At 41.4% G+C, this 24,398-nt stretch overlaps 1 long non-coding RNA gene across 1 annotated transcript in view; it reads left to right on the top strand.

Annotated features, from left to right (window-relative positions):
• Positions 1–24,398, top strand: part of LOC131494679 (uncharacterized) — a 301,873-nt gene that overhangs the window by 104,216 nt on the left and 173,259 nt on the right. The window lies entirely within an intron of this gene.

The following is a 24,398-nucleotide window of genomic DNA, read 5'->3' as shown; positions in this document are numbered from 1 at the left end:
GAGATGGAGTTTGATGGTCTCATGGGAGCATGAGAATCAGCACAGACACAGCGTGGTGGACAGCAGAGGCTAAAGAGCAGCCGGAAGACTCATGGGCTTGATTTACAAATGAGGAATGGAACTCATTTTGAGAAATCAATTGGGTGTCATGGAATATTTATGGGTCCCCGCTCCTGGCAAGCATTTCATTCAGTGAAGGCGCCCTCGTTTACAACCCAGCTCCCAGAGCCGGCGCGTGATCTCTGTCCCCCCTCTCCTCATGATTATGAGCAAGGTTACTGGCTACTTCCTCATGGAACTTTCCAATTCTCCTTGAACGTTCTGGGATAATGGATTTTGTTCTCAACCATCAGACACCCTGGCATTTAGCTGAGTTTCAGTGGCGTCCTTGTGGGTAGAATCATTCAGGGACTGTGTTTCACAGGCAGAAACGTATTTCATAGAAATTGTGGGATCATAGACTCAGAGTGCTGGAAGCTCAGCACCTCCACACTTGACCTCTTCATTTCGCAGACGAGACCCCAGATGGGAGAGTCACTTGCCCAAATTAGTCTTACTTAGTCTTACGTACTGGACCATCTCCTGGTTAGCCACAGAACACAGTAACCATGATAATTTAATCTCTTTCTACGGAAAACAATGGCCATCAGTGATGGGGCGACATTCAGTACCTGTATCGCTTCTAATTCCCACTGTGCCTAGCCAAAAAGATGCTCCATAAATGCTGCTGAAATTAAAATCACTATATCTTTTTATGTTATAAAGTGGGTCCTCTCAGGTAGAGATCATGAAATATTTAGGGGATATGAGAAAAATAAATGCATGTTATACAATATTAAGCAGAGGAAGGGGCACAGCTCTTCGCTGTTGATTTTTACCAGAGAACTATAGACATCTCCTCATTTAACTCTCTAAAGAGATATTACTTTAAAAATTATTCAAAGAGTTGAAATGGTATCATGAAGCAAAATAAGTAATAAGGGAAAGGTCACAACCCAAAGAAAGATGCTCTATGAGAATTCTTTTTCATTTTAGGGCTTTGGATTTGAAGATTGGGCCTTGGAGGACAGACCCTTCTGTCTACCTACAAAAATATAGCCAGTTCAATATTAGAGTTCTTCACCAGTGGGCAAAAGCAGAGAGTTTTTTTTTTCCTTTTTTTTTTTTCCTGGAGAAAGCCAAGCATGCTTGTCTTTGAGTAATAAGAAACATTTGATTATTTTTATTGATTGAAAATAAATAATCTTTCCTTATAAGTCTGTGGGAAAATAATAAACTTTGAGACAGAGTCCAAAGTACCACAGACAAGGACAAAAGAATTAGCATCTTTAAATTAGAAAAGGTAACTTGGCACTTGGGAAGAGCAGTGAGCTCTTATCCTGGTTTCCTCATCTCTAAACCAAGACAATTCTATCAGACAAGGTTTGCAGTTCCTTCCAACTGGAACATTCTATGATTGAAAGTCAGTGAGTTAGGTAAGCAGTAGCACCAGAGGAAGGGTCTTTGTTACATGTGTTGGGGTCACACAGACCTGGATTTGATGCCTGCTTCCACTGATCGATGAGTAATCTTAGGTAAATTGCTTAACCTCCTTGAGTGCAGAATCTTCCCTTTTTATTTTTTTGTTAAAATGGAAGGAAAGTATGAGAAAGACCCATCTTGCAAGGTGACTGTACAACTCCGTAACAGAAGGTTAATTTCCTAAGTAGGTGTGTACAGAGTGCCTACTAAATGGCTTGTCCAAAGTCACGGAGTCTACTAGAGGCAGAGCAAGGACTTGAACCCACTCTCTCAGACTTCAAGTTCATTGAGCTTCACATTATACTTAATTGCCATTGGATGATATTAAGGAAGTCAGAATGACAAAAATCAGAGTGTTAAGACTTGCTGAGGAAATTTTTGCTCATGTCCTCAGCTCTGTCTGCCATTTACCTGCTTTGCTTCAAGCCCTAAATGTTACATGCACTCTTGCTTTACTTCCCTTACTTGTCTCCCCCTCTTCAGTGTCTTCCTTCTATTCCATACTCCACCCTGAGGCCAGAAACATCTTCCTAAAATGAGTTTGATAGGTCACTCCGATGCATAGGTACCTTCATGACTCCTTGTCAGCTAAGAGTAAAGTCCAAAGTGTTTGTCGAGGTGTCTTGGGCAGGGTCTAACTGGAAGACAGAGACCACTTGAGTATTGAATACAGAGGGTCTTTAATGCAGGGAGTTAGTTATGGAGGTCATTGCATTGCTGAGAAGGTAGTCAAGGGACGGGAACAACCCAGAGGTTGGTGACGGGGAGCACTGGAACCAGCCCTAGGCCAGGGGGGCCAAAAGAAGGAAGAGGAAGTATTACTGGCACTCAGGGACCAATGTAACCTGAAAGCTGGCACCATGATAGGAAGGTGAGTCCAATGATGGAGGGAGGCATGGAGGAGACACAGCACACCATCATGGAGTATGAGGCAGATTGTAATGGGGAGAACCCCCTTCCCCCGGCTTTTCCCTTCTCCTTACTGCTTCCCACCTCACCTTTTCCACTGTCTGAGTCAAGCTAGAAACCAGTTGGTATAGGAGGCCACAGGGCCAGCAGAACAGGAAAGATGAGACCTGGGTCTCAGAACCCTTTAGCTTAGGACCCACACTATGGCTTATCAGACACATATCCTACATCTCTGGACTCAGCCTCCAAATCTGTCTGCTGTTTGATGCTCCACACCTTTAAACCTGATAAACACTCTTCCTTAAATTTGTCGTCCTGACTGCCAAGATACATAGCAAGCTTCCTCTCAGTTTTCAGAACTGGTGTTTTTTGTTTGTCTTTGTTTGTTTGTTTGTTTGTTTGTTTTCATTTTTTATGTCAGCTCCTCTTCAAAGACTTTCTTGAACATTGGGAAAACAGCCAATCAGCCTCACTGAATGAACTCGTCGTACTGCACTGCAGTCAATTTTCATTCACATCTGCATCTTACATTTGAAGTCAAAGACTAGATCATATCTATCTTGGATCCCCAGCCTTGAGCACAGGAACTAGTGCGTAGTAGATCCTGGTTTACAGCAGATCCAACAAAAGGTGACTGGCTTCTCAGATAACTCAACTCCTAGAAGATTAGATATTTGTCTAAATCCAATAACCACCCGTATTTAGTCGGCTAGGGAAGCCATAGTCAAATATCACAGCCTGGGTAGCATAGACAACAGAAATTAATCTTAACACAGTTCTGGAAGCTGGAAGTCTATGATCAAAGTGTTGGCCGGTTTTTGTTTTTGTTTTTTTCTCCTGAGGCCTCTCTTCTTGGCTTCGGGTGGCTGCCGCCTTGCTATGTCCTTACATGGTGTTTTCTCTGTGTGTGCACCTCCCTGATGTCAATCCTTATAAGGACATAAGTCATATTGGAAGAGGACCCCATTCTTATTCTCTCATTTAACCTTAATCATCTCTAAAGACTCTTATCTCTAAATGCAGTCCCTTTGGGAGTTTGGGCTTCAGTATATACTTTTGGGGGGCCACAATTCAGTTCATTAACACCACAGCTCTAAGATATCTTAAAGGAGACCTGGATGAGTCTTATTAGGAGTCTATTCTCTGAATGGTAGGCCTTTGCTTTGAGGGTGCCCCAGAGCCAAATGGTGGGATCTTCCTTTGGTTTTCCACTATCCACCTGCTGCTTGGTCAGAAAACCAAGCCTCTCAGGTCCCTCCTGTGCTCTGGAACCCATGGAGGAAAAGTGACCCTCTCCACGCTGTTCAGAATTTCCTGTTTGGCTATTTGTTGTTTCTTCGGACTTTAATAATGACCTCAGCTTGAGATGGGAAAGAATAATGAACAATTCATTCCCATTCAAGACACTAATTAAAAAGGCACAGTTTTGTTTTCATGAGTTGTGATGATGACTTAATTATAGCAGGACCATGTAAAAAAAAAAAAAAGTCTTATTTTGAGGCTTAAGAGCAACTGTAGAGGTGCCCGGGTGGCTCAGTCGGTTGAGCGTCTGACTTCGGCTCAGGTCACGATCTCACAGTTCATGAGTTCAAGCCCCGCGTCGGGCTCTGTGCTGACAGCTCAGAGCCCGGAGCCTGCTTCGGATTCTGTGTCTCCCTCTCTCTCTGCCCCCTCCCCACTCATGCTATGTCTCTGTCTGTCTTAAAAATAAATAAAACATTTAAAAAATTAAAAAGAGCAGCTGTAGAAGCACATAGTGGCTGTCTTGGGCAGGTGGGAGGATAAGGAAGGAGCAGGTAGAAAGAAGACAGAGTAGGGAGCAAGGGTTTGGCTTCTAGTTCCATTTCTCCTTGTAATTGGCTGAATGACCTCAGGCTGCTTCACCTCTCTGGTCCTGTTTCTTCTTAAAGAAATATGGATGAAGTCTGTTGGACTGTGGGCGTCATATTGGCCCTCCACATGGTCGTCACTGGAGGATCATAACTTATGTCAAGTTACTGTCTGTTGAAGGACACAGGTGCATTTTTTTTGGAGCAGACCCTGAATGATGACAGTATGGCTGTGTTCAGTAATCTGAATTGGAAGCTGGAGAGAATATCCTTGGATGATAAACGTGGACTAAAGTAAATGGGAGAAAATTAAAGAGGAAAGCTATTGGCATATACTAGGTACTTTCCTTAAACTAAGCTCTCTAATGATCATACTCAATCTTTTCATTGGGGTAAGCATTATTTCCCCCACTTTATAGATGATGACTCTCAGGGTAGGAGGGTTTAAGTAACTTACCTAAAGGCACACACCTGGCAAGTGAAAAGCTGAGGTTAGAACCCGAGACAGAGGGACTCTATATCAAGTCTTCTCTCCATCATAGCATACTGTTACAGGTTACTCAAGTGAATAGTGGATAAAAAGAATTTTGTAACAATCCCATCCAAGAATAAAATGGAAAGCCCACATAATAGTATGTTCAGTGCCCTTAGGTGCATTTGATCAGACGTCTTGTCCCCATGGTCAAATGTGCTGAAAGGGTTCCTGTGTCCGCATGTTCATGGCAGATACCAGCAGGATATTGAATTAGCATGATTTCTTTCCTGACCAGTCAGTCAGCTAGACCACATTCTTCCCTTACAGACAGGTATAAGCATGAAGCATGTGACTGAGTTCTGGCCAATGAGTGTTGGTACAATGCCAGCTCCAGGCCTGGACCATGAAATTTGCCCAGAGCTCCCCACTCTTTCTTTCTTCTGCATGGTTCATTGGGAGACTATAGGGGCACGAAGTATGGTTGAGTGTAGATGAAAGGGGCCTGGATTTTGTCCACACCCCTGAAGCAGCATGAGAGTGTGCTATGGGCGAGAAACGAAGCCTTATCCTTTGAAATCACTATGATGTGGAGATGTTGATAATGGATGTTGTTAGACTATCTTGCCTGGTACAGATGACCTCTAGTGTCCCTTTACCCTGGAATGTTCTAGGATTCAATGAAATTAATTAGAATGTAGAGAGGCCCTAGGCAATGTAAGTAAATAGCTGATTGTGTACTTTGGGGAAGCACTGGGAAATGAGGTAGGTAACACTTCCTTTTCTCTTTCCATGCCTCAGGCAGCCTATTTGTACCGTCAGCCAGACTTCAGTGAAAAATTTCTTTGTAAACATCTATTCATTTATTAATTCACTGATTTAATTAACAAACATTTGTTGTGTGGAAAGTTCAGGAACTCTGTGCTCTGGAGACTTGAAATACAAAGATGAATGAGACAGTCATTACTCCCAACAAGCTGGCAAGACCACAGGCTTTGAAGGGACCCCAGATGACATTCTGTTTAACCAAGTGCCTCTCTTAACATGTGTCCCTGAGCAATCTTATCAGACAAAGACTTCATTTACAACTTGCACCCCAGTGACTCTCAGGTTTCCACTTTTATCCTTGAACTCTGTGAAAGATACAAGATAGGAAAGAATATATCAACATGCACATTATAGACACATGAAATGTTTATTCTTATAGTGGAAACTCTTTCATTTTCAAAATAAGACCAAGAAAAGGAAGAGAGTATGGCAACTGTTGTAACTAGCATGGGATCCAGAAGAAGGATGCTGTGAATCAGAAGATGATGCTCAAGAGAGAGATGAAGACGGCCTGATGGACCAGCGAGAGAATTCGGATTTTAAGTGCTGTGATAGGGAGGACTAGGCTTTCCACTTACCCTGTGTCTAAGAACAGTGCCTACCACATGTCCACAATGAGTTATATTAATGGATACATGCATGTACATATGTCGTATTATGTGACATACATATATGTCATGCCTGTATAATTAGCAAACATATCATAAAGTGATAAACATGTATTAAATGCATTTATTATTCCAGGTACTATTCCGAGCATGGTTGTCTTGGGATCTGCCATATCGAGGCTCCCTTCCCACTCTAGCCCAGGCCATATTTTGATTCTACTTTTTAAAAAATGTAGGTGCAACGGAAGTCTTATTGGGTCAGAGGGAGGGAGAACAATGGGAGGATTCTCAGCACCCTTTATTTGCTAATATGTATTTGATAATACTGTGAAGCAGTATCAAGATATTACTAGTGCTGTTTCCAGCCTTCATCCTAAGGGTAAGCTTCATCAGAATCCCAAACTTCAGTCCCATAGAGCCATCCCTTCTTTAGTGACCGGGGAGATAGATGACAGAAGTGTCTCCTACAGTTAAATCTCTGCAGGTTCAACAAGGCTGCAGTTCGAATGGAGTGGTATCTAGGGGAAATTTCACCCCTGTAGCTCTGCCTGAGGGCAGAAATAAGGAACTCTGAGTAATATCTCATCCTGTCTTCACTGCCTCCCTCCCCATGTTTCTCTCCATTGCTAAAAACATCGTTAGCAAGTGAGTATGACTTCTAAACAAATATGGGCTTTCCTTTATGTTTGGAGCCTATGTGAGTTGATAAGTATGATAACAAGATGAATACTCATAACCAACCTAACAATTTGTAAGTCAGCATATGACCAACACCAAGGAAAATTACCTTTCCTTATATGTCCATCGTTGTTACCTATTTTAAAATAATTTTATAAATCACACATGCATCCCTTAAACAGTTTACTTATTTAACATTGTTTAGGTTTTAATTTTTATAAGAAATAAAATTTACTCTTTGGTGATTTGCTTTTTTCTCTGCTCACCATCTGTTCATAAGATTCACCTTTCTCAAAATGGATTAAGAACTCGAATGTAAGACCTGAAACTGTAAATCTCCTAGAAGAAAGCAGAGGGGAAAAGCTTGCTGATATTGTTCTTGGCAGTGATCTCTAGGGTATGACACCCAAAGTACAGGCAATGAAAACAAAAAGAAACAAGTGGGACTACATCGAATTAAAATTCTTGCGCACAGCAGAGAAAATAATCAAAACAGTAAAAAGGCAACCTAAGGAATCGGAGAAAACATTTGCAAACCACTTATCTGGTAAGAGATTAATATCTAAAATATACAAGAAATTTCTGAGACTCAATAACAACAATCAAAAAGCAAAAGCAAATAACCCAATTAAAACTGGACGAAGGGCTTGAATAGACATTTCTCCAGAGAAGACATACAAATGGCCACCAGGTATGAAAAAGGTGCCCATCATCATCACCCATCATCAGGGCAATGCAGATCAAAACCACAATGAGGTATCACCTCATACCAGTAACAATGGTTATTATCCAAAACAAAAACCAAGGAGGACCAGCATTGGCAAGGATGTGGAGAAAAGGAAACCCTTGTACACTGTTGGTGGGGATCTGTATTGGTAAAACTATTATGGAAAACAGTATGGAGTTTCCTCAAAAAATTAAGATTAGAATTACCATATGTATTGAGCAATTCCACTTCTGGGTATATTGTCCAAAATTATTGAAATCAGTATCTCAAAGAGATATCTGCACTTTCTGTCCAATGCAGCATTGTTCATAATTAGGTTGAACATGTGGAAGGCATGGAAACAACCTAAATGTCCATCAACAAATGAATGGATATAAAGACAAGGGGTATATACATACTGTAGAATATTTTTCTGCCTCAAAAAAGAAGGCAATCCTACCATTTGTAATAACATGGATGAAAGTGAGGACATTATGGTAAGTAAAATAAGCCAGTCTCAGAAGAACAATTATTGTATGATTCCACTTAGGTGAGGTATTAATAATGGTCAAATGTACAGAAGCAGGGTTAGAATGGTGGTTACCATGGGCTGGAGGAGGGGTAAATAATGAGAAGTTGTTCAAGCAGAATGAAGTTTCAGTTATACAAGATGAGTAAGTTGCAGGTATATCTGCTGTACAACACGGTCCATAGAGTTAACATGGTCTTGTGCACCTAAAATTTTGTTAAGATCGATTTCATGATAGGTATTCTTACCACATATACACAAAGAAGGACACAAGAATGAGCAGAGAGGCACCAGTCTGGCACGGACCTACCAAGTTCAGATTTTTTTCCAAAGACCAGGCTAAGTCTGAAAAAACTTGAGCAAGGAAGGCACATGGTCATGTGGGTATTCATTTACTTGGTTTTATTTTCATGTAATCTCTTTCGCAAATACATTTTGGCTACTTACTACGTTTTATAATTCACACAGAACTTTCTCTTAAATTTTCTCATTTTTTCCTCTCAACAATCTTATGAGCTAGTTAGTTAGGGGCTATAACTTCCATTGGACAGTGAGCCACCCTAGGCTCAATTTCAGACTTGTCTAATATAGAATTAGTTGGTGACAAAGATCTTCCTAAAATTCAGGACCTTTGGTCAAAAATCCACTATATGGTGATGTCCCCCTGTTTGTATACAGAATTGTGTGTTTGCTGCATAAAACTGTTAACGACTAAGAAGAATTAAAGTGGAAATAAGAATCTGACCTTCATACAGGAAATGAGGACAGAAGCTACAAAAGTGTAGGAGGCAGAATACACGCAGTAAGGAGAAATTATCTAGCAAAACTTGATAGGACCCCGAGTGCGTCTTTATACTACAACATTGATGGTCATCGTTATGGCAGCTTTGGGTGTGCAGATTCTAGAAGGCTGAGTAAAGCCGCTCTGTCCTCGGACTCTCATACATGGCCTACTTTATATGAGTCCCTGGTGCACCTACTGAATGGATTCTTTACAAAGAGTGATACAAGTAAGGGTTATTAAAGCAAACACATTCTCCTCTTGGACAGGAACATGGTGTGCAGGTGTGCAGGTGAACCCTGGAGGGATGGGGAGAGAATTATCATTTATGGAGTATTATTATATACCAACTGTTCTGCATGCACTGTCTTTGTGATAACCTTGCAAAGTAGGCATTAAAGACCATTATTCCAGAGGGGAAACTAGAAACTTACTAAGCTTGGCTTTCCATTCTAGTTCTGCCCTTTCTGGTTTTGTGATTTAGGGGAAGTTGCCGTGTGGCTCAGACCTTCCGTTCCCTTGATATAAAATGAGCACCAGTGTACATAATCAGTTGATGTCATTGTCAATATTTTATACCCGAGATGATGTGTAAGAAACTGCTCTGTGAACCACAAAGTATTATCCTCATGTGTAGAGGAATAAGACTTAATACCACGTTTTCTATTTAGAAACAATTAGAAGGATTATTATTTAAGTCAAGGCCTTTTATTTTATGAACTGCCGAAAAAGGAATGGAGAAGAATGAAAAAGGTCCGTTTAAAAGGCCAGATTTATACTGAGTTATTATTTTTTAGCACTGTGTGTTAACCACCAGTGCTAGCATAAGGTGGGAAAACAGGACAAAGTAAGTTTATTCTAAGTTAAGTAGAATTATGTGGAAAATAATTCACAAAAGGAGTCCCTTATAAAAATTATACCTTCTCCAAGAGTTATATTTTATGACTTTGTATGATTATCTAAAGCATATGTCCCAAAGTTTAGCATCTGTATGAGCATAGAGATTTACATTTTAGATGGCTAAAGACAGCTCTATAAGAAAGCAACTTGACAGTAAGGGCTTCTCTCTTTTTACACTGAATGCTAGGAAATACACCACGGAAGATCTACATGAGTGACCAAAGAGCGTTGTCGTAGCTTTTCTTCCCAAGATCTTTGCTTTCCTCTCCTTAGGGAATAAGTTACTTCTTTAAGTCTTGGGGTTAAAGAGCCAGGGTACTAACTGCCTTTGTCACCAAGGATGTTCCTACAAATCAGAATCTGAATAAGCAATGCTATTTATCTCCAAGTTGTTTGCCTTATGATTATTTTTAGTTAAAGTTGTCACATTCTTAAAGGGAAAATCCTGTGTCTGATTTTGTATTTTCTCTTCCCAGCGAATGAGAGTTAGGATCACCATCATACCCATCAAAATAATAATCACCATCTATATTGATTATCTTCTGCTGCATAACAAATTGTCCCAAAATTTTGTGGTTTAAACAATAATGAATATTACTTATATCTTATAGTTTCTGGGAGTCAGCAGTGTGGAAGCGACTTAGCTGGGTGGTTCAGTCTTAACATCTTTCCTGGGGTTCCAGTTAAGATGTAGGTTGGGGCTGTAATGTTTTAAAGTCTTGGCTGGGACTGGACTGGATTCACTCATCTGGTTGGCACTTTGGTATTGGCTGTTGGGAGGAGGCCTCAGTTCCTTACTCTTCCACAGAATTTCTTGAGTGTCTTTATGACATGGAGGCTGACTTCTCACAGAGTGAACAATCCAAGAGAGCAAGGTGGAAGCTGCAATTTCTTTCCTTATCCTAATCATGGAAGTCACATAGAATCATTTTAACAATACCCTATGGTTATCTGGGTCAGTCCTATTTAATGTGGGAGAGAGAAGTCTATTCAAGGGCTAGAATGCCAGGAGACATGGGCTATTTGGGACCATTTTGGAGACTGTCGACCACATCATCATAATACATTTTCAAATGAAGGAATAACTTAAGAAATGAGAAATACACAAGCATTAAAGAAAAATGTTCTCGGGACGCCTGGGTGGCTCAGTCGGTTAAGCATCCGACTTTGGCTCAGGTCATGATCTCACAGTTTGTGGGTTCGAGCCCCGCGTCGGGCTCTGTGCTGACAGCTCAGAGCCTGAACCCTGCTTTGGATTCTGTGTCTCCCTCTCGCACTGCCCCTCCCCCACTCACACTCTGTCTCTCTCTCTCAAAAATAAATAAACATTAAAAAAAATAAAAAAAAAAGAGAAAAATGTTCTCTAGGTATATTTTCTTACAGGAAGAGATTATATTTGTAGATCTTCTTTTTTTTCACTCCTGACATGCCATTCTTTAGTTTTTAGTTAGAAGGAAGCAACAATAATTTCTATCTAAACTTAATGTCAATTAACACAGTAATTACAAGACAGTAGCTAGTCTCACATGATAATTGATGATAATTGCTTCCTGCTTTAATTGGTATATAAACAAGACTATGCAATAGGAATCCAAACATTCCTTCAAAAGGAGAAAAGAAAGTCAAAGAAGGAAATTTGTCAAAGTCATTTCTAAGCTGATAAGAAGCTAACAAATCCAGCCTACATGTCTACAAGGCATCAAAGCAGCTGCGGGCAATGCCTGGCACTTTCTCAGAGCTGGCAAGGATTACGGAGGAAGCAAGAGCACCACGCTGGCTGGCATCGGCTCCAGGGTGCTGCTGAGATGTGTGCCGATGCCCAGCTGTCCACGACAGTGATGCCAATGTGCTGAAGTGCTTGAAGGTTGCCAACGCGACAGACCAAAGTAGGCTCATCAGTGAAAGATGGGATGATGTCTCTCCTCTGTTGCCACCTGTGCCTTCTGGAACGCTAGGTTCAAAGCAAAATGGGGGAGGGGGTGAGGGTTAGTGTTGTTTTTGAGGTGAAAAACTGTGGAAGTCTATATGTCCTAGCATCTGAAAACTAAGGAGAAGCTCGAGTGAGGAAGGCATGCGATTCAGGGCAACAAGCTAGCCTTCATTTGCTAATGAGGGGAAAAGGCCAATGAATGAGGCAAGTGAAACTTTTAGAAACCCAGCTGCATCATCATAGAACAGTAGGCAGATGGCACATGGAAATTAATTAATGTCAGTGTATCCAAGTAGAGAAGAAATAAAAGAAGATATGGAAGAAAGAATTGTTGTCCAAGATTAGACACTTTGAAAAGCTGAGGAGATACAACATCTTGAGGGCAGCTGGCAGAGATGTTATCTTCCCTACCCACTTGGATGGGGCCTTAGCAGCATCACTAGCAGTTTCTTTCCAGAAATCCATTGAAGAGGATGCCCCAGTGGAAACAAACATGGGAACTAGAGGGGAAAAAATACCTCGGGAAGTTGGTATCTCAGATCTAGGCAATACCAGTCAGGAAGCAGAGTCAACAGTCCCTGGGACACAGGGGCAGAGGGCTGCTTATGAGAGGTCGTGGAGGTGATTTTACAGCAGTAAGTTGGAGCACTTATGCAGTTCTAAACTAGGGGTGCCAGACATGGCTCAGAGGGGAAACAGAGATTAAGTTTTCTGAAGAGGCAAGATGGGAAGGAAAGGCAGCTCAAGTGAGATCTGATGATGAGGGATGCCACCGTTGTAAAATTTGAAACATTGCTAAATAGGCAACAGTCTCTCCAGTGCTACCCTCTGGAAGATGAAAATGTGAGCATAGGTGGTTCCCCCCGCCTGACATGGCAAGTGGTGCCCTAACGTGGTTCATTATGGAACCAGGGAGATCACTCCCAATTTTGTTTAGTTTTACAGGTCATGAACCCTGAACCACCATCTTGAGACTGAGCAACAACATGGCCAGGACGAATCCAAAAAGGATCCCCTTTTCTCCTCACTTTGTGTTTTGTCCTTGGCTGCTGTGATTCTTAGGTTCTGGAAACATCATTTTGCTTGGCAAAACTAGGGATACGCTTATTTTCTAAGTTTCACGGGTGTGGGGCCCAGATTATGATAACCTTATGCATCCTCTTAACAGTTTGTGGAATCTTACTTCATGAAGCTCAATGAGATTTGTCCGCTGTGGTCTTGAATAAGCAGTTCTGTGAATGAATGGCCCAGATGGACCTCCTGAAGGAGTAGCTTAATGCTACCTATGCTTCTGAATGAATATCTAGTCTGAGATGGAGCACAGTACAGCAGAAGTGAGGGTGGTGAACTTTAGTTGTTAAACTCTTTTCACTTTCTCTCGATTGAGTTAATACTAGTTGTTGTAACAAGAAGATCCTAGACTTCTCACATGAAGTACTCTTTGTGGTGGTGATGTAGTGTCTGCTCCATACAGTCATGTGGCCAGAAGTCAATTATTTGGCCACATTTGGATGAAAGGGAGCCTGGGCAGTGTCATTGACAACGACTTCCAAATGGTAACTATATATTTTGAGAAGGGGATTTGAATCTCTAATGGACAGCAAAGACAAGATAATTTGATTTTGGCTTTTAATTCCTTGGATATTAAATTCTTCGGATTCATATTGAAACTCTTGGGAGTTGAATCTTTTTCTGCAATATGATAATGAAAGTGGTTTTATGAAACTTTAGGACATTTCTATGTGACTGGTTTTAAGTTATCAGAGTATCTTCCTGATATTCTTAAATCTTATCACAGAACCTCATCAGCTATACTGGACATAATTTGCCTGAAAATAATTAAAGGCAAGAAAAAAGAAGTGGAAATATATTTTCAATTTACATACAAAGTTTTTCAAGTTCCTGTCATGAATTGATCGTTCATACTATTTCAGAACCTTTTGGGGACAAAATCAAAACTACCTATCCGTAGTTCCAGAGTGACAGTGGAACAATGGCTGGTGTTGAATGTGAGGTCCCTCCCTGAAGGACGTAGCTTCATTCTGGTAGGGGTGAGATTAGACGACAAACCTGGAAGGATTAAGAGAGCTCAGCCTAGGGCATGTCAGAGATCATTTGTTTCTTTCTCCTCCCTTTTGCTTTTGGAAGTCTTCCCTAACACAGTTCTACTGGTCCCAGTGGCCCTTACTCATTGAACACTAGGGTTGAGGGGCCCTGGCCTTGTCCTTCTCTCCATGGGGTACACCTGCAAAGAGAAAGGATTCCACTGTGGGCCCTTTGGTAAAATGTCTTGTGCAGTAAGGGCCCTCATTTCAGGGGAAGGGAAGGCTCAATTCAGAGGAGTATCATTAAGTTTGTTCCTCTACAGTTTAGCCATATCCTCCTGCCTAATTTTCACTAGTAATAAGCCTGGCATTGTGGTTTCCATCCGCCTAACACCATATGACCATATGTCAGTTGGTTTGAACTTGAGGGATGTTATATTTTGACCCCATCAAATCAACTGTAAACTGGGTTGAAATCGTGGCTCTCTTGCTTACGATCTGTATGGTACTGAGACATTTGTATGGTCTCTCTGAGCTTTGGTTTCCTGCCTAGTAAGTAGGGGCAATAATTATCTCTACAATAGCGTTGGGAGGAGTAGATATGATAGTGGTTGTAAAATGCTCTGTACGGCACCTGGCACACAGTAAGCACTCAACAAATTGTATCTCTTATTATTATGAGGCATTTTTTACCAGTTGATCTTATATCATGTGTGTGTTGCATATACAGTGCTGGGAAATAATTAGCTTTTACCTTTCCTTTTGGTTGTTCATGGTGACATAGCAATCAGTACCTGTGTTATCTTCAAGTACCAGAAATTAAACATTCAATGAGGACAGTGACAGCAGGCTCAGAAAGATGGTAGGACTGGGAAAAGGTTGCCCATATTTTAAGATGCATTTAAGCTGGGCAACTTTCCATCAGCACCCCACCCAGCCCAATAAAAATAAGTACACTCATACAAGTGGTCCCCTCACACCTACTTGTTCATGTTTTGCCCTGTCATATTGCTGTCCTTTTCATTTACAGGTTTATCTGCCTTTTTCCACTCTGATCTTAATGGGGACCGAAGTCTTTGAGCCCTGGGCACTAGCCCACTACTGTTGGGACAGAGTAGGCTCTCATCAAGTGTCAGTTACACTGAGACATCTTTCATTCCCTCCTAACACCTGTGTACATCAGAAGTCCTCAGACTGTGCTTCTCTGCCAAAACACATGCAAGGAATGGGATAAGGCTCCATCAGTACCTGATGATTTTTATGGGAATGGACAGCTTCCTGAGGAAAGGTGTGTAAAACCTGTGGCTCGGCACAGTGGGAGGAATAGGGGAAGGCAGTTTGAGTCAAACCTTCCTGGATGATCTCGTTTTGCTCTTCTGTGCTCAACTGAGAATTGCAGTGTCTAATGTGTTCAACTCTGGGTCCCTAGAGCGTATCTATATCTATATCTATATCTATATCTATATCTATATCTATATCTACCTATATCTATCTATACCTATATGTATCTCCATATATATTGAATGAATAAGTGTTTTCCAGATGCTGAAGAAAAATGGAGACGTGGATAGGGTATGGGTGGTGGAAAAAAGATGAATAAAAGTCATGTATTAATCATTGACACAGGAGGGCTATCAGAGAAGCCATATTTAAGCTTTTCATCTTACACTATTGGCAGATTAGCTGTCAATTTTTTTGTAGACACTCTGTCAAGTTGAGGAACTTCTTTTCTATACTTATTTTGTGAGAGTTTTGTTTTATATCATGGATGGGTGTTGAATCATGTCAAAGCCATTGGATTCAATTTACTAACCTTTTAAAGATTCATGTCAATATACATAAGAGATATTGGTCTGAGATTTTCTGTTCTAATGATGTCTTTGTTTGGTTTGGGTGTGAAGGTTATACTGGTTTTGTAAAATAAGTTGGGACATGTTCCCGTCTTTTCTATTTTTCTGGGAGGGATTGTATAGAATTGGTGTTAATCCTTCTTGAAACATTTGGTAAATTTTTTTTTTAATAAGTCCATCTAGGCCTAGAGATTTCTTCTCAGTAGTTTAAATTCAGTTTCCTTAATAGTTACAGGGATAGTCGAATGATCTATTTCATGTTGGCTAAGATGAGTTAGTTTGTACTTTTTGAGTCTCATTTCATCTGTATTGTCAAACTGGTTAGAGTTCATAGTATTTTCTTACTATCCTTTCGTTGTCTGCAGCATCCGCGGTAATGTCCTTGTTTTAGTCCCGATAGTAAATTGTGTCTTATCTCTCTTTTTTCTTTTTTTCTCATTCATTTAATTTTTTTATTGAAGTGTAATTAACGTACAATGTTATATGAGTTTCAGGTGTACAGTATAATGATTCAACACTTCCATACATCACCCAGCGCTCATCAGGACAAGTGCGCTCCTTAATCCCTTTTCCCTGTCTCTCTCACCACCTCCCCACCTCCCCTCTGCAACCACCAGTTTTCTGTAGTTGAGAGTCTGTTTTCCGCGCTCCCCCCCCCCCCCCCCCCCCCCCCGTCACTCTTGCTAGAGGTTTGTAAATCTACTGACCTCGTAAAAGAAGCCAGACTTCTGGTTCATTGATTGGCTGATTGCTTTTTTGTTTTAAATTTTATAAATCTTGGCCCTTATCTTTGTTATTTCCTTACTCTTGCTCAATTTGAGCTTATTTTATGCTTTTTAAAAAAAGTTTCTTGTAAGAACTTAGATTATTATTAATTTGAGACTTTTCCTCTTTTCTAATGTAAATATTCAGTGTTGTAAATTTTTTCTTCTTTTCAGTACTGCTCTGAGACCCAACTTTTTTAATACATAGTGTTTTCATTCTCTAGTGTATTTTATTCCCTTGAGACTTCCTCTTTTCGTCCACAGATTATTTAGAAGTGGGCTTTTTGGTTTTTAAGTGTTTGAAAATTTTCCTATTGCTTTACTTTTATTGATTTCTAGTGTGATGCTGTTTTTGTCAGGAAACATAATTGGTATGATTTAAATTTGTTGAATATTGTTTTATGGCCCATGAGATGCTCTACCTTCATATATGTTCTGTCTTCATGAAAAGGATGTGATTCTGCTGGTGTTAGCCGGAATTTTATATTCATGTTGACTTTATCTTGTTGGTTGATGGTATTGCTGACTCCTGTATTTTTGCTAATTTTTTGTCTAATTGTTCTATCAGTTGTTGAGAAAGGGCTGTTAAAGTCTCCAATGATCATTTTGGATTTGTCTATTTCACCTTTCAGTTCCGTCAGCTTTGGCTTCATGTATTTTTCAACTCTATTTTTTGGTGCACATACATTTAGTATTATTACTGTGTCTTCTTGATGAATCTATCCTTATATCATTGTATAATATCCCTCTCTGCCTCTGGTAATTTTCTTGACTTTCCGTCATATTTATATAGCAACTTCTGCTTTATTGTTGTTGTTGTTGTTTTGGTTAATGTTTCCAGGGTATAACTTTTTCCACTCTTTTGGCTTCAACTTGTGTAAATCATTATATTTGAAGTGATTTCACATAGACGGCATATAATTGAGTCATATTTCTTTTTTAATCTGCTCTCCTAATCTCTGTGTCTTAATTAGTACATTTAGACATTTTGCATTTAATGTAATTATTATTATGTCAGCCTCAAGTTATCCACTTTAGTTTTTGTGTTCTGTTTATTCTGTTTTTTGCTTCTTTTCTTTTCCCTGACTATCTGTGGGTTTCTTGAACATTGTTTAGGATTCTAGTTTTGATTTAGCTATAGCACTTTTGAATCTGTATCTTTGTATAGCTATTTCAATGGTTGCCTAGGGATTACACTGTATATACATAATTTGCCATAATCTGAAGGTGTCAGAATTTCATCAGTATGGGTGAAGTATAGAAATCTTACCTCCCTTTACGTCCTTCTGTCCTCCCTCATTTATGATATAATTGTCTTAGGTATTTCCTCTGTGTACATTGAGAACTACATCAGGCAGTGTTACAGGTTTTGCTTAAACCACCAAACATAACTTAGAAAACTCAAGAGGGGAAAGAAAACCTCTTGCATTTGCTGGTATTTTTGCTCTTTTTGTGTTTCCGTCTTCTTCCAGATGTTCCAAAATTCCTTCTTTTATCCTTCCCTTTCTAGAGAAAGGAATTTGGCCTTTCTAGAGAATTTCCTTAAGTCGTTATTCGTTTTTAAGTTCTGGAATGTGTTTGGTTCTTTTATATATCTTCTTTTTCTTTGCTGTGGTGTTTCACTTTTACAATTTGTGTCGGGTGTGTTCACAACTGCTCATCAAAGCATTTTTGTAATGATTGCTGTAAAATTCTTGTCAGATAATTCTGGCATCATGCTTATCTCAGTGTTGGCATCTATCGATTGCATTTTTTTCATTCAGTTTGAGATCTGCCTGGTTCTGGATATGAAATATCATTTTCAGCTGAAACCAGGACATTTTGGGGTATTATGCTAGAAGAGTCTTAGAAGGATGTTATTTATTCTTCCAGTGAACAGGCACCCTCTGAAACTAGTCTGGTGGGCAGAGAGTGGTGCCACCTCTTACTGCCAGCCAGATGGTGTGGAATTGTAGCTTCTCCACTCAGCTTCCATCGGCATTTGTGGGTAAGGGAGGTGCTCCTTACCACTGCTGGGGATGTGGGAGTTCTGGCTCCCGCTGGGCCTCTGCTGACACTACTTCATCTGGGAGGAGACAAGACACCTCACTTCTGCTCCCCAATGGCCTTCCCTCCCCCGCTGGATAGAGAGTACCTCAGTGCAGATGAGCCGTGGTATGAAAGTCCTGACTCTTCACCAGGTCTTCTCTGACACCAACCCAGTGCCGAGGGGGAGGATCTGCTGAGTGGGGGGGGGGGAGGTCCAGCCTCCCCATGTGGTCCCCACTGACACCTCAGAGGAGGGGAGGGGGCTTGGAGAGAGGGGCTCACTGCTGAATCGTGATGCGAGTCTTGGCTCACCACTCAGCTGTCTTTCATCATCCCAGCAAGGATGCTGCCTGCCTTGTTCTAGTCTGGCAAGAGTGGAGTCTGTGCTCTCTATGTGGCCTTGGTGGTGGATTGAGAGTGGGTTCAACAGGTTTTTTTTCTCTGTTGTTTGGCTAGAGGAGAGAAATTATTGTCTGCAAGTTTTCTATCTTGCTAGACGCCCCCTGTTCAGATCCTTTGGCTAAAAAGAACAGGTTTTCCATGGGCCTGCTTTTTTTTTCCTTTTTTGCCTGTGCCCATTGGCATTCTGAGTTGCCAGCTTCTCCAGTGTCTAGTCTGGGCTACATGAGGCAAACAGACGAACAAACCAAAAAACCAGGGAATGCATCCCCGTGTCCTTCCTCGGGTCATGAAGTTCCTGGCTTGTTCCTTTGTCCATCTTCTTTCCATCTTTCAGCCTCCTTTTGTTTGTTTTATGTACGGCATCCAGGGCTCTTAGTTGTACTTAGTGGGTGGACTAGGATAAAGTACCTCCCCAGAAGCAGAAGTTCTAGCCTTTTTGGATCATTAGAAGTGGGCTCCAGATTAAAACTCAACCTGAAATCTGTTTTCAGCCTTTGTATCCAGTGACTTGACCTGGGGACGGATGTGGGATCATGTGACCTGAACTTTCATGTCTCCTAGTACTTTGGTACCATGGTGTGTGTGTGCGCACGCGCATCTATGTGTGAATGTGTGCATGCATGTGTATGTGTGTGTGTGTGTGTGTGTGTGTGTGTGTGAGTGTTTGGAGATCGTAATATTCCCTGTCCCAAAATGAGAAGACATTTTCTCCTTCCTTCTTCCCTAGGTCTAGCCTCTCTCAAGGTGAGAGAGGCAGGCATTCTCTTTTGCAACTGACCTTATATTAGTAATGCAGAGACATTCCTGGTCTGTCTCTTGATCTACTCTTAGTAATTTCCTCAAAGATGGTGGCCTCTGAGGAGGACTGCGTGTGGTTTCCTGGGGGGTGTGCTTTACCCTGGCCATCCCAGAGGGCACAGAATCCACTCTTACCAAAATTACTGCTCTTCTAAACTGTAAGGTTTCTAGATTAAGCAAATAAAAATACATGGCACCCAGGTAAGTTGTCATTTCAGATAAACAACTAATAGCCTATTTTAGTATAAGTGTGTCCCATGTGATATTTGAGATATTCTTATAGTAAAAACTTATTTGTTTACCTGAAATTCAAGTTTAACTACATGCGCTGTATTTTATTGGGCAGCCCTAAATGTAAGAATTGCTCCTGCCCTTTCTCTCTTCCTTTCTTCATTCCTCCCCTTTGTGGCATGGGGAGGAGAATGGGATGCTTCAAAGCTGTTGTAGGGCAAGTTCTTAAAGCTCTTTGCACGTCCTGGGAGAGAAGTCCAAGCCTAATTGTTTATAGTCCTTTTTAGAATGTGGGTAATTAGGGCTTCCTTGTTCTCAGATGTAAGCCTTAATTCTTAGGAAATAGGAAAAGTCTTTTCAGCATCCTATTATAGAGAACAGGATTAGACACTATAATCAAATGGTAGGCTAAATGCAATCACATTCCAAAATATATAATTCAAGTAATGAATGTTGTGGACGCAGAGAAGGAGAAAACACAGGAAAGGTTGGATGTCTTTCCCAACACCTCTGGGTCTCTCTTTCCTCATGAGAAGATGAGATGATTGAACTAGAAAATATCCGAATGATTTAAGGTATTAAATGGGTTATTTTCTAGTACTTTGGAGTTTTGGCTAAGAACCCACAGCTGAGGACACTAACAAAAATTGTAGCTAACATTTATGATTATGGACAGACTACTTGTTTTAACCTTACATCACTCCTGGGGTAGATACAATTGGTCTCATCCCCTTTGTACCAATAAAGAAGCCAAGGAATTGAAGAGGTGAAGCAAATTGGCCAAGGTCACGTGGATTTCAAGTGCCCCATGCAGTCTGAGGGCCCATCTCACCATGAAGTGTACACATACATCCAGTGAGCATCACCATCACCCTTCATGGGAAGAAAGGCTGGACAGCTACTGTGGAGGTGTCTTTGAAGGCAGTTCTGAAAAGCCACAAAGACTTGGCAATTTGTTCCCTCGCCCCAAAAGAAGAGGGGAATGGGGTCCCCCAACCTAAGCCAATTATGAGGAAGACTAAGACAAAACAGCAATTTGAAGTGGTCTGCAATAGCAGGAATTGGCCTTGACGCTTGGTAAACACATAGAGTTGCCCTGTGGTGTGGGCTGGGGGTGCTCAAAACCCCACAGGGTCCTCCCACAAGAAAGAGCGGGCATTTGAATGTCTGCCGTAATAGACACTTAGCAACCAAGGTGGCCTCAAATGCTCAAGCTAAATAAAGATACCTTTCACCTCTTTCCTCTTATCTTTCCATCCCACCTGGACACTGGAGGAGTCCCAGAGGGGCAGATGAAGTGGAGGAAGACATGGGTCCAGGAGGAAGGTGGAACCAGCCATTCTTTCTCCCTCTGTTTCTCCCGTGGCTCCGAAGCTGAAAGTAGGAGGATGCTGAGATTCTAAGGTGGTAAAGTGGGTTTAGATGTCCTGATACCTGCAAATGGAACTATTGTAAACAAATAACAAGTAAACAAAACCTGTTACTATACCCTAGACAGTTACCTTGCTCAGTAAGCTAGTGAGCTGTTCAAGGTGGCCAGTCTCTGGGTCTCCGCTTCCTCATTACCAGAATAAGGTCATTGCTTCTGGTGATCTCTGTTTCCTCTCCAGTTTTGTTTTTATTATTATTTTTTAAACATGAAATTTATTGTCAAATTGGTTTCCATACAACACCCAGTGCTCATCCCAAAAGGTGCCCTCCTCAATGCCCATCCCTCCCCTCCCTCCCACCCCCCATCAACCCTCAGTTTATTCTCAGTTTTTAAGAGTCTCTTATGGTTTGGCTCTCTCCCTCTCTAACTTTTTTTTTCCCTTCCCCTCCCCCAGGGTCTTCTGTTAAGTTTCTCAGGATCCACATAAGAGTGAAAACATATGTATGACTTATTTCACTTTCTCTGTATGACTTATTTCACTTAGCATAACACTCTCCAGTTCCATCCACGTTGCTACAAAAGGCCATATTTCATTCTTTCTTATTGCCAAGTAGTATTCCATTGTGTATATAAACCACAGTTTCTTTATCCATTCATCAGTTGGTGGACATTTAGGCTCTTTCCATACTTTGGCTGTTGTTGAAAGTGCTGTTATAAACATTGGGGTACAGGTGCCCCTATACATCAATATCACCACAAAAGACTCTGAATAGCCAAAGTAATATTGAAGAAGACCAAAGCGGGAGGCATCACAATCCCAGACTTTAACCTCTACTACAAAGCTATAATCATCAAGACAGCATGGTATTGGCACAAAAACAGACACATAGACCAATGGAATAGAATAGAGACTCCAGAATTGGACCAACAAAAGTATGGCCAACTAATCTTTGACAAAGCAGGAAAGAACATCCAATGGAAAAAAGGCAGTATCTTTTAACAAATGGTGCTGGGAGAACCGGACAGCAACATGCAGAAGGATGAAACTAGACGACTTTCTTACACCATTCACAAAAATAAACTCAAAATGGATGAAGGACCTGAACGTGAGACAGGAAACCATCAAAACCCTAGAGAAGAAAGCAGGAAAAAACCTCTCTGACCTCAGCTGCAGCAATTTCTTACTTGACACATCTCCAAAGGCAAGGGAATTAAAAGCAAAAATGAACTATTGGGACATCATGAAGATAAAAAGCTTCTGCACTGCAAAGGAAACAATCAACAAAACTAAAAGGCAACTGATGGAATGGGAAAAGATATTTGCAAATGACATATCGGACAAAGGGCTAGTATCCAAAATCTGTAAAGAACTCACCAAAATCCTCCCAGTTTTAGAGAGAATATAAATCAATTCAGTGTGGCCCAGAAATCCGTCTCCCAGAGGTTGAGGTTATACATCATGTGGGGACATGCTTTTCTTTAAGATTTAAGCACGATTATCTGAGGCCCCATGCCACGTAGTTGGTCTCTGCCCCAGGATTTCTGAGATTCCCATGGTGGTGAAGTCCCTGCTCTCCTCTCCCACTTCCGGCTCCCTAGGACTGTAGGTGGCCCTGTGTCAGACCTGCCTCCTCGAGTGCAGACCCTCTCTCGCTCCATTTACCCCTGCTAGTGTCTGATCCTCATTCTCTTTCTCTCTTTTAGAGTCCCTGGTGCAACACTTTCAGGAAGCTACCAGTTATGACATCCTTTCAAGAAAGGCTTTAGGATACAGATTATCATGGCAGGCACAGAGCAGTAACAGGTTGTACTGGGTGCTGGCAATCAGTGCCCTCCAGGTCCTAGTGACACCCCCACCCCACCCCAGCTGCCATGTTATTCGGGTCTCTAACACTATCACATTCTACTTTTCTCCTTCTGTCTTAGCTTCCCAGGCTGCAGTGTTCTCCCCTTAGGGTATAGAACACTCCCTCTCTCTCTTTGTCCCCCTTCTTCTCATCTGGACTCAGCAGAGGGCACCCGACCTTCTCCACCAAAAGGACACATCAAGGTGTTCTCACAAAGAATGGCACTGTCTTGTCTCGGAATGAATTATGTAACTGCCTTGGAAGGGAAAAGCAGAAGTGGTTTCTGTCTTAGAGAGTGTCCCTTCCCTCTGCCCTGGTGCATTGTGTGCGCCTGATAAGGGGTAATAATAATAGCAACAATATCTCCAGAGCCATGAATTCCATAATTGGGTCACTGAAAGCTCCTGATGTCTTGCAAATTGACTTCACCAGGAGAAGGCAGTCGGTTGCCTATTTTGAAACGTGTACGGATGGCATCAGCTTTCTGGAGTTTTGAGTTCTTTTGAGCTAGTGTGCCCACTGACAAGGTGGCTACCCACTTCTCATTAGCCTAGGTTCACTCCTTTTTTTTTTAAAGTTTATTTATTTTCAGCGAGGGAGGGAGGGAGAGAGAGAGACAGAGCGCACAAGCAGAGAGAGGGAGACAGAGAATCCCAAGCCCCACCAGGACTCAATCCCATGAACCATGAGATCATGACCAGAGCTGAAATCAAGAGCCGGACGCTCAACTGACTGAGCCACCCAGGTATCCCAAACCTAGGTTCACTTTTAACACAACCTTCTTTTGGTAGCATATACCCTTGTCTTCCATGCACCTTCATGTGTATTCCTTTGCACACTTCTCAGTGCAATGCTGTGTGATGCATCATCAACACCGGCTTTACATTTAAAACGACTGAGGCACAGAGCATGAAGTCTGTAGCTGGCAGGTCCAGTTTGGGAGTTTTGATTTTCTGCCTTCAAATCCCACTCTCCCTCTGAGATAAAATATGCAAATACTGTTTATACAAACAGGGCAAGATAGGAGAGGATATGGTTCTTTGGGACCTTGGGGATCTACTGCAGTCTTTGTTGAGGAAGGAGCATTTGGCAAGGGCCTTGAGAGAGAGAGGTATGCAACATGTCAGTTATCTCAGAGGGGTACACCTGTCACATACAATTCGGGAGACCCATCCTGTAGCCGAGTATTTGTGAAGAGTTCTTGTATTGGCTGTTGGCACAGCATGGAACAGAACTCAAAATGCCTTTATAAGAATAATGCATTTAAAATGGGATATGGAAAGGAAATGTTTACTGAATGCCGACTACGTGACGAGTGATTCATACGCATTTTTTTAACTTAACCTGCAAAATAATTAATGGCATTTCAC

The sequence above is a fragment of the Neofelis nebulosa genome, chromosome 14 (genome assembly GCF_028018385.1).
Source record: "Neofelis nebulosa isolate mNeoNeb1 chromosome 14, mNeoNeb1.pri, whole genome shotgun sequence".
Taxonomy (NCBI): Eukaryota; Metazoa; Chordata; class Mammalia; order Carnivora; family Felidae; genus Neofelis; species Neofelis nebulosa.
The sequence above is the reverse complement of the archived record's forward strand: the minus strand, read 5'-3'. Positions and strand labels throughout refer to the sequence as shown.